Source organism: Gossypium arboreum, chromosome 3 (assembly GCF_025698485.1).
Source record: "Gossypium arboreum isolate Shixiya-1 chromosome 3, ASM2569848v2, whole genome shotgun sequence".
In the NCBI taxonomy this organism is placed as follows: Eukaryota; Viridiplantae; Streptophyta; class Magnoliopsida; order Malvales; family Malvaceae; genus Gossypium; species Gossypium arboreum.
In genome coordinates this window covers 108,660,276-108,672,335 of record NC_069072.1, presented here as the reverse complement: position 1 = coordinate 108,672,335, position 12,060 = coordinate 108,660,276, and positions in this window count along the sequence as shown.

Below are 12,060 nucleotides of genomic sequence, written 5' to 3'. Positions count from 1 at the left end.
ATATAATTCAGCCAATCTATCCAATAAAAAATCCATACATACCAGAATAAAGTGTGTAGACTTCGTTAAACAGTCAACTATTACCCAAATAACGTTTTTCTTTTTCGGAGATAGGGGTAACCCTAATACAAAGTCCATAGTAACTCTTTCTTATTTCTATTCCGATGTCGTAACTGGCTATAATAATCTCGAAGGTACCTGGTGTTCAGCTTTAATTTGCTGACATATTAAACACTTATACACAAATTCAGAAATATCACGTTTCATTCCCGGTCACCAATACATCTTTTTCAAATCATGGTATATTTTGTTACTTCTCGGATGAACATACATAATACCATTATGAGCTTCATTCAAAATCAACTGTACAAGTTCTAAATTCTTTGGTACGCATTCTGCCTCTGAATAACAAACAACCATCAAATCTAATATGAAATTTTGAATCGAAATTTGACTCACATTGTACCTATTTAACTTGTAATTCATCATCACTCTTCTGAGCTTCACAGATCTGTTACAAGAATATCGGTTTAGCTTTTAACTTAACTATAACTGAACTATTCTGACAATGACAATCGAGTATTTATTGCTTGTAAAACAAATAAAGATTTTCTACTTAGAGCATCAGCAACCACATTTGCTTTTCCTGGGTGATAGTCGATAACTAGGACATAATCTTTCAATAATTCAAGTCACCTGCGTTGTCTCAAGTTCAAGTCTTTTTGCAACATCTGATATTTTAAACTTTTGTGATCAATGAATATATGGCACTTTTCACCAAACAGATAGTGTCGCCAAATTTTCAATGTAAACACAATGGCTGCTAATTCTAAATCATGTATCGGGTAGTTCTTTTCCTGTGGTTTTAGCTATCTAAAAGTATAGGTGATTACTTTACCTTCTTGCATCAAAACACAGCCTAATCTATTTAATGACACGTCATTGTATATTACAAATTCCTTACCCGATTCAGGCTAAATTAGTACGGGTGCTTCAGTCAACAAGGCTTTCAACCTGTCAAAACTCTACTGACATTTATCAGTCTATTCAAATTTCACATCCTTCTGCAACAAACAGGACATTGGAGAGGCTATCATCGAGAAAAATTTTACAAACCTCCAATAATATCCAGCTAGTCCCAAAAAGCATCTGACTTCAGACACATTTTTTGGTGGTTTCCAGTTAACAATTGCTGATATTTTATTTGGGTTAATTCTGATGCCTTCAGCAGATACTATATGTCCAAGAAAACCAACTTACCGAAGTCAAAATTCACATTTACTGAATTTGGCATACAATTGTTTCTCACTTAGGGTTTGTAACACAATTCTCAAATGATCACCATGCTCATTTTCATCTCGAGGATATACCAGGTTATCATTAATAAATACCACCACAAATCTGTCTAAATACGATCTGAAAATTCTATTCATTAGATCCATAAATACTACAGGTGCATTAGTCAAATCGAATGGCATCACAAGAAACTCATAGTGCCCATACCTGGTTCTAAAAGCTGTCTTCGGTACATCTGAGTCTTTCACTCGTAACTGATAATAGCCAGAACAGAGATCAATCTTTGAAAATACAGTGACACATTTTAACTGATCAAACAAGTCATCAATACGAGGTAATGGATACTTGTTCTTGATTGTAACCTTATTGAGCTGTCTATAATCAATACATAATCTCAACGATCCATCTTTCTTCTTAACAAATAAAACTGGTGCACCCTAAGGTGATGAACTGGGTCAAGTAAAACCTCTGTCTGTTTGTTCTTGTAACTGCATTTTCAACTCATTTAATTCAGTAAGAGCTATTCTGTAGGGTGCTATGGATATCGGTGTTGTCCCCGGAACAAGATCTATAGAAAATTCTACCTCTCTAACAGGTAGTAAACCAAGTAATTCTTCTAGAAACACATCAGAAAATTCACAAACAACCGGCACTGACTTAATCTTCGATTCAGATGCTTTAGTGTCCAACACATATGCAAGATAAGAATTATACCCTTTTTTGACATATTTTTGTGCTGATGTAGCTGAGATCACATTAGACAACCCATCCAGTTCATCAGGTTCAACACAAAGCAATTCATCATTCTAACATTTTAACACAATATATTTTTGTTTACAATTTACCACTACATCATGCTGAGTTAGCTAGTCTATTCCCAGGCTTACATCAAATTCATCAAATGGTAACAAAATCAAATCAGCTAAGAAATAATAACCCCGTAATATTAATAGACAATTTTTACAAACTTTATCCACCATCACATACTGGCCTAGGGGATTTGAAAATTTAACAACGAATTCAGTGGACTCAATAGGTAAATTTTTAACTGACACTAAATTTGTACATATGTATGAATGTATTGAACCAGGATCAATCAAAGCAGTAATATCAATACCAAGAAGAGAAAAAAATACCAGTAATAACATCTGGTGCTGATGTAACACCCCTTACCCGTATTCGACGTCCGGATAGGGTTTGAGGCGTTACCAGACTTAAACGTACACAATTTCATAAAATCGGGCCATAAAATTTCATTTAAATTAAAAACATTCAATCACGTGCATAATATCCCTTGCACGAGCTACTAAGGCTCTAAACATGCATTAAAGGCGATTTGGGACTAAACCGAGAACTTTGGAAAGTTTTAGGAAAACTTAGGGAAAATTTTCATGAAACAGAGTCACACGCCCGTGTGGACACAAGAACACGCCCGTGTGTCTTCAACACACCCGTGTCCTCAGGCTGCGTAGCTCTTTGTTTATGATGCCAACAAAACAAATTGAACCACACATCCAGGCCACACACCCGCGTGCTAGGCCGTGTCCTCCACACGGCTGAGACACATGGCCGTGTCTCTGCCCGTATGGCCAACACTTAGGCTATATTTTTTTTTCAAGCCCTTTGTTACCATTAATACCTCACATATTTAAAAACTTCATATACATATGTTATAACACCGATTTAATGATTACACATCCTTTATTAAGACCAAAAAATAGAATTTGCACGGCTACATACTTGTGAATCACATACTCTTATAATACCAAGCCTAAACACATCCATTCATATTATTTTGGCTTTACTATTTTAATCACTCTTATACTCTTATACTCTTATACTCTTATACCATGCTCAATAGCATACCATTTAATCTCAACAAAATCAGCAAGCATACATATCATGATATCATCTAATCATATCAATCAAGCCAAATCATATAACCACTTCACAGGGCAATATCACATAACTTGAATAAATAAGCTTACAAGCCATAACCCATATAAGCCACGTCTCATGGCTAAACACAACGAATCAATTTAAGCCAACAACTTGGCCAAATCAAAAGGATACACATCATAATAACTAAGTCCCTATACATACCACTCACTCCAATACACTTAAGGTTTATCAATACCCCAACGGTAATAGCTTGATAGTGCGATGCTGCCTCTGACGATCTCCAACCCTAAGCTAACCTAACATCACTAAAGAAATGAAAAGGAGGGAGTAAGCTTAAAGCTTAGTAAGTCCATATAAAAATAATAAGCAATATGCCAACATGCTTCTCAAGGTAATACAACCATAATTACACTTTTACTTATATTTTGGTCATGTTGTTTTCTCGAGTCATAGTTACTAAATTATTTATATCTGGAGCTACAGAACTCCAAATCAAAATCTGCTAATTTTTCCCGAAACTAGACTCATATATCTTCTTACCATAAAATGTTCAGAATTTTTGATCTAGCCAATAAGTACAATTTATTCTTTAAAATTACCCCTATTCTGCTGTTTGCCAGCTTCGACCTTCCTTTACTAAAACTTAATTATCTCATAGTATGGAATTCGAATAATGTTCTCGTCTGTTTCTCTTTAAAATAGACTCATTAAGAATTTAGCCATATAAATTATAATCCATAATTATTCTTGTACAATTTTTAGTAATTTTCCAAATTTAAAATAGGGGAGCACGAAATCACTATGGTCTTGTATCACAAAAAAAATTCAAATATCTCATAATATGAAATTCTTTTGCTTACACCGTTTCATTTATATGAAACTAGACTCAATAAGATTTAATTTCATATTTTATTCAGTCTATAATTCGATTTCCACAATTTTTGGTGGATTTTCAAAGTCGGACTATTGCTGCTGTCCAAAGCTATTTTAGTGCAATATGATGATAACTATTATAAGTTCATTTTCAACTAATCATGAACTCACCATTTCATGGATTCCATGTTCAATTACACAAAAACTTAATAACATAACCATAAAGATTATTCATCATTCAAGCCTTTTTGCATACTTATCATATGTTCATATATATATATACACACATATACATAAACTTTCTCACCATATGCCATTCTTCATCAAGGCATTGCTCATGAGTTTAGCGTACATACCTATACTTACTCATAGTATATCACATAACCATACCTTCTTTAACATGCCCTCCTGGAGTCTTTCATCACATTGTCCATTGCATTACCCGTTGAACACTCGTAATACTATTGGATACGTGGAAACTTGCACATAAGTGCCACATAAACATACGTAGCCAAAGCTACCTTATAACATGTAACGCTCACAATGGAGCTACTCATGGGCTTGCTTATATAAGCTATCGATCAAGGTGTAACTACACGGGCTACTCACAAAAGCTGTTAGGTATCCGACCACTCAAGAATTACCTAGCCACCGGTAGGACACACAAGACCATTGCCCAAAAATCAATCACATGTACCACATCCATTATGAACTTGGACCACTCAACGAGCTCGGATGCCACATATATCACCAACCCAGACCACTCAACGAGTTCAAACTTCTTGATTCCTAGTATCCTAAACTATTCCTAAGGTTCAAATGGGGTTTTTCTCACTTACACATTGCACATCTATTGCACTTGCTCATGACGTCGTGGATAGCGACAATATTATCATTCATGCTTACAATAGTACCAATTGCCCATTTATAGCATAATAAGGCATAACTCAAATAGAAAATAAGCTTTTAAGAATTTACATAACATATATCACTTGTCATGTATCATCATTTCCTTGCATTTCATGTAATATTCTTCCATGTCATATTTCCACATCAAATACATCATTCCATCAAATTTTTCCAATATATGAAATCACACAATATATGCAATAATAGTAAGGAATATAATTCAAACATAACATTGCATTATTATTATTATTATTATCATACGAACTTACCTCGAATCCGAGCACAACTAATTATTCCATTTCAGTCCATAATCTCATACTTTCCCGATTGAAGCCTGAATCTCAGTTTTCTTGATAAATGAGCTTGGAAACTTGAACCAAACCCTAGCCATGGCTTCCATGAAAATTTCAGCTGAATGGGAAAGAAGATGGACAATTTTGGCTTGTTTTCCCTTTTTATTATTTTAATTACTAAAAGACCAAAATGCCCCTAACTTAAAAATATTCTATTTCACCCATTTCATGTCCATTTTTGTCCAAAAAATTAACCAATGGTCTAATTACCATTTAAGGACCTCCAATTTAAATTTCATAACAATTGGACACCTCTAACATGTAGAACTCAACTTTTTTACTTTTTACAATTTAGTCCTTTTGACCAAATTGAGTCCCAAACGTCGAAATTTTTGAACGAAATTTTCAAAAAATCATCCCATGAAATTGTAGACCATAAAAATATAATAAAAATAAATTTTCTTACGTTGAATATGTGGTCCCGAAACCACTATTCTGACTAGGCCCTAATTCGGGATGTTACAATTCTCCCTCCTTTAGGGATTTTCATCCTCGAAAATCTTACCAAAAGAATGGTTTAGCTTACACGTAAACTCCACTATCACATAATCATTGCTAAAGAACTTTTACTCAGGCTATCTCATACTAAAGTCATGAGCAATTCTGTAACACCCCAAACCCAGCCTGGAAGTTTGGCTCGAACTTGGCGTGTCACATTGAAGTGTTTTTCGAAAACCATGTTTCCATTAAAAACCCTTCTTAATAATTAAAAACTTATACCCTTTTAAACCTTGTTAGAAAACCTCAATTTGAATAACATTCTTAACAACTTTGTAAAAATCTTGGTAGTTGCGAAACTTACTTTAAAAACAATTGCGGTTACGTGATGTTTTGAATAACGATGAGTTGCTTTGGAAAATCGTGTTCTAATACTAGCAATTATAAGAACAATAAATAAAATTCCAAATTTGAAATCCAGAAAATTACAACGGCTTTACTACAACCCACATAAAATAATTTAAAGGTAATAATCAAAGCGTAACATAAACAATGTGTGTGGCTTCCTCCGAGCCCCTAGCAACCCCGATCCATCTAAGGTGGAAATTACGAAAGGTTAATAAGCGGGTGAGTTTACGAAAACTCGATGTGAAATCCCTACTATAAAAGGAACATCAGGTCATCTAAAAGAATTAAAAGTCGGCCCTAGCCTTACTTACAATTTCGGTACCAATCGGTCTTAGCCCATTACAACAGACGATTACGGATGGACCTTAGCCCATTACGAATAAGAAACATTATCGAATTGGAACCAAAATGAGAATCGAATCGAAATCGATGTAATCGAATCGAATCAATATTAGTAATGTAATCGAATCGAATCGAATCGAATTAGGTGACGTAATCGAATCGAATCGATGTGATGAATCGAATCGAATCGATTAGTAATAGAATCGAATCGAATCGAATTACGTGATGAGAATCGAATGTGAATGCAATCCCAACCCAATCCAGCCGTATACACCCCCGTACCAATCTTACACCATATGGGGAGACAACTCGACCCACCCATCCGCTACACACCACGTAATTTGCAGCATGGTCGCGGAATCGAATATCGTGACGAGTCACGGATCTGAATATTGTGGCGAGCCACCGAATCGAATAATGTGGCAAACCCACCTAACGAATCGTGGCACAAAGCCATAGATAACTGTAATAACTTCGGCACATAGCCATTAGTGACGGTAATATAACTGGCGCACAGCCCTCGGTAAATATGATCGACACAGAGTCGTTAGCAAATATGTTAGGCACATAGCTACAGGTAAATACGTTTGGCACGAAGCCATAGTCAATATGGCACAAAGACATATTTAGGTTGGCACAGAGCCATTAATAACGGGTCTATAATCGGCACGAAGCCCACAACAACGACACACGACCTTCGGTGGCGTGATCGGCACTTAGCCATCGATCGGTCAGCGATATTGTGACAGAGTCACCAACATGATATTGTGGCGAGCCACGGATCAGATATTTGTGGCATAGCCACCGTAACGCTTCCTCCGTACAAAATCCCAACCCATGCAACATGTCATGTATGCGTAATGTCATGCCCATATTTGAATCAAACAATCACAGTCAAGTCATTCATATCACCAATATATATTCACAATCAAATCAAAACACACACGGTCAAGTCACCACTTGCCCACAAGGGCAAAATAGTCATTTAACACCCTAGGGGCAAATGGTAATTTTACCCCACAAGGGTATCTCAGTAATTCTACCCTACAGGGGTATTTTGGTAATTCTATCCTATAAGGGTATTTTAGTAATTCTACCCTATAGGGGTATTTCGGAAATTCTACCCTATAGGAGTATTTTAGTAATTTCACAATCAAGGGTAAAACGGTAATTACGTAAATCGAGGGTAAAACGATAATTACAGAACCGAGGTAAACCAATAATTACGTAAATCAAGGGTAAAACAAGAATTTTACAAATCGAGGGTAAAGCGGTAATTCTATAAATCGAGGGTAAAATAGTAATTACGTAAGCGATGGTAAAATGGTAATTACAGTAAATCGAGGTAAAATAGTAATTTTAAAATCGAGGTAAAAGCGGTAATTACGTAAATCGAGTACTTTGGTAATTTTACAAGTCGAGGGCATTTCAAGAATTGGTAAACTAAAGTATTCTAAACATGGATAACAATACGAATGGGCTTAAAGCCTATTCTCACCCAAATGGGCCCTGCGCTCGTGTGGCCCTTTTAGCCCAAACCTAGCCACGAGATATGCGATTCACCTAGCCTAGTCCAATATTTACTACACAATCAAACAACTTATCCAATTGGGCCCATAGGCCCATTGGGCCCATATGGCCCCTTTCTACCATCGCGTCCAAGTAGCCATCCAACAACAAGAGTAGTGATAAATACACACCGATTGGAGACTGGAGTTAATCCATGCTCAAGAGCACTCTTAATGACGCCCAACCCAAACGAGCACGCCATAAAGCGAAAGGATCGACCAAGAAAGGTACCTTTACTCTCCTCATGGTTCTCTTTATTTAAAGCCGACTTCCCATCCACTCTTATGTTAGCTTCCCGATGTGGGATCCCTCCAACATCAGATTTTAAATTCAACACCAACTCTTGCCGCCCCATTAGCAAAATAAATGCTCTTTGCTTGCTATGGGATTCAACCCATGCCTCCCTCAAATGCTCCACACGCCACTTGCCACTAAGCCATAAGGTTTTTGTGTCACAATTTTTCCAACAATATTCTTAAGGCCTACCTACTACACCTGTGGTTTGATTCACCTTAAACCAAATTTTTTGCTAGAGTCCGTGTTTAAACCGGGACTTCTCCAACACTTCTCAACACACTTAACCACTAAAACAAGCCTTCATTAACGAAATTTGCATGCATAATAGAATATTATAAGCTGCCTTCAACCGCTCCAATGCTTAAGGCCCAAAACTTCTAGGCCCAAATTCAGGGTGTAACACCCGTGCTCGAGTCCGCTTCTGGGAATCGAACACAAGGTGCACACAAACTTAGTTTAACTATCTTCACATCCATTTAGAAATTTCCGACACAAATTTGGTTACCTCGTCGATTGTCGCCTTAAAAATCATATCTTGAGTTTCAAAGCTCGAAAATTTGTTTCGTAATTTTTCCCTGAAACTAGACTCATATTTCCATCTACAGATTTTTTCTAGAATTTTTGGTCGAGCCAATTAGTACAGTTTATTAGTTAAAGTCTCCCCTGTTGCAGGGATCAACTACACTGACCTTCGTGCGTTACGAATTGGATATCTCCCTGTACAGGGCTTCAATACTGATGCCGTTTGTTTCTATAGAAACTAGACTCAGAGAGGAATCTATAAATATATGGCATGACTCCTAATTATCTCTGGTTAATTTACAATGAATTTCTAAAGTCGGAATAGGGGATCCAGAAACCGTTCTGGCCCTGTTTCACGAGAACTTTAATATCTCTTAACATATAATTCATATGACCGTTTCGTTTCTTCCATATGAAAGTAGATTCATCAAGGTTCATTTAAATAATTTATTCACTATTTAATTCCATTCCTACAATTTTTAGTGATTTTCAAATCCACACCACTTCTTTGTCAACATCTGCTTTTCGGTAAACCTTACCTATTTCGTGGTTTCTATGGACCAACTAGAGTTTTGTCATACATAGGTCCACATATAATCATTTTAGCCATTCCAATGGCTGATCATTTGCTCACATTTCCATTCAGTCCGTAGTCACATCATAAAACCATACATATATACATAAGCACAAATGGTCTAATGCCATACTCCACTTTTACGAGCCATTTTCGCATGGTCGTACACACATACATCACAAAAGTACTTAAACGCAACAAAAGGGTAGTCCTATACATGCCATTTCAAAGCTCAACCAAAATTGTACCAAAGGGGCTTTGATAGTGTGGATGACTTCGACTTTGTTGATCCCGAATCCGATAGCTAACGAGCGAAACCTATAAAGCAGAGAGCCAAAGCAGCGGGGTAAGCATTTTAATGCTTAGTAAGTCTCAAGCAATGGAATCAGCTTTGACTAACGTATTACATTCACATGGCTAAATGAATCACTTTATTAATGCACATTCCCATAATCATACTTATTTCACATTATCGACCCTTATGTTCATACACAAATGAACAACTTAGCCAAAGGTCGGTAGCTCGTTTATCAACCGAGTGCATACTTACTTGTAAGGACTCAACTAATTCAAGCACATACAAACATACCTCATTGCTGGAATTTTCACAAGTGTATAAACTGAAATTTTACAGCAAGATTGCTCACTTAGAATCACGTACCTTGAGTTTAACCGGATATAACAACTTCGCTCGATTGTCTTGGGACCTAGCCGGTTGTAGTGATTCGCACGATTGCCTTGGTCTTAACCGGTTTGGTAACTTGACAAATGCCTTGGTCTTAGCCCGGATATAACAACTCACACGAATGCCTTGGTCTTAGCCCGGATATAATTACTAGCATAATTGCCTTCGGGACTTAGCAGGATATCATTCCAATGTTCATTTACACATATATCAATAATCAAGACACATCCATAATTCATTTTCGTTACTAAGGCTCTAACACAAAATATTTATCAAACCTTTACAATTTCGGCTCAATAGCCACACACACAAGGAGCATGATTTCAATATAATTCAAGTAGGGTCATTACTCAAGACTTACCTTGGATGTTGTCGAAGCGATTTCGACGGCTACTCGACTACTTTTTCCTTCCCTTTATCGGATTTAGCTCCCTTTGCTCTTGAGCTTAATTTGACAAATAAATCGATTTAATCATTTGAGCATCGAAGAGAATTCAAGGTACTTAGTCAATATATATACTCATTAGGCATCAAAGTCGCATATGTACGAAATCATGAATCGAACTCAACACATTAGTTAATATTCCTCTTAGCCGAATTTTCTAAGCCAAGAATAGGCATCAATATGCTTGCCTCTAACCGAATGCATGCACACCAATTTCCCCTCATGTGGCCGAATATACATGTCCATGTTGAGGCCAATTATACACTTAATACCACACAAAAACAGCATACATTTTACTACTAACGCATTACATATCGATGCTCAATACACCTCTCTCATTTACTTCATAACCGAAACATCATCACAAGCAAATATACACTTGAAATAGTATATATGTGATACCAATACATCATGTGCAAACATATATTCATGTAGGTGCAAGGGCCGAATTCTCAAGTGGCTTATATCCAAATATACACACATATCCAAAGCTTAAATCTTACTTACCATGCAACATGCATGAATCATACTTATGGATATACCATGGCCGAATACCACAACACCATAATTTTGGTCATGATTAAACAAAGAACTTAGTATCTCCTTCAAAAATGCTAAAAGAAAATCTAAGAGTCCTCAATCCCCATCACATGTTTCATTATCAAGCTTGATATTTAGCATGCAATGGCATTAACACCATATTCACTTTGGCGAATTTCATTCCGTGACATAGCAAAGATTTGAACCATGGGCTAACAAGAACATCAAGCTAGCAACTAAAACATGCATGAATCTCATGGCACAACCTCAAACATACCTTAATCTTGATGCAAGTATAGCCAACCTCTTCCTAATCCTCTTCCAAACCAAACATGAAGCAAAATTCCTTCCTTCCTCTAGTATTTTCGGTCAAGGGAGAAAAATGGATGAACAAATTTTTTTCTTCTCTTTTCCTCAATACACGCAAGGGGTTTCACTCACACACACATTTTTTTTTTCTTTCTTTATCACCCATACTTATTTGTTAATTGTTTCTCCTAATGCACCAACAAAACATGTTTCATGACATGTTTAGCCCATACACCCTTGTCATGGCCGGCCATTAGCTAATAAATGGGGAAGTTGACATGCAAACCCCTCATTTTGCATGCATGATCAACTAGTCATTACACATTTCCCCTCATACTTTTAAAGTTTACTACTAGGTCCTTTCTAGTGAAATTCACATTTATAACTCTAAATTAAAGCATCAAAATGTCACACATGAGTTAACACATATTATAGGCATCAAAATAAATATCAAATTATTTTTATGCCTCGGTTTTGTGGTCCCGAAACCACATTCCGACTAGGGTCGTTTTAAAGGTGTCACAACTCTCCCCACTTAAGAAATTTTCGTCCCGAAAATCTTACAAGTAAATAGGTTTGGGTAACGCTCTTTCATAGA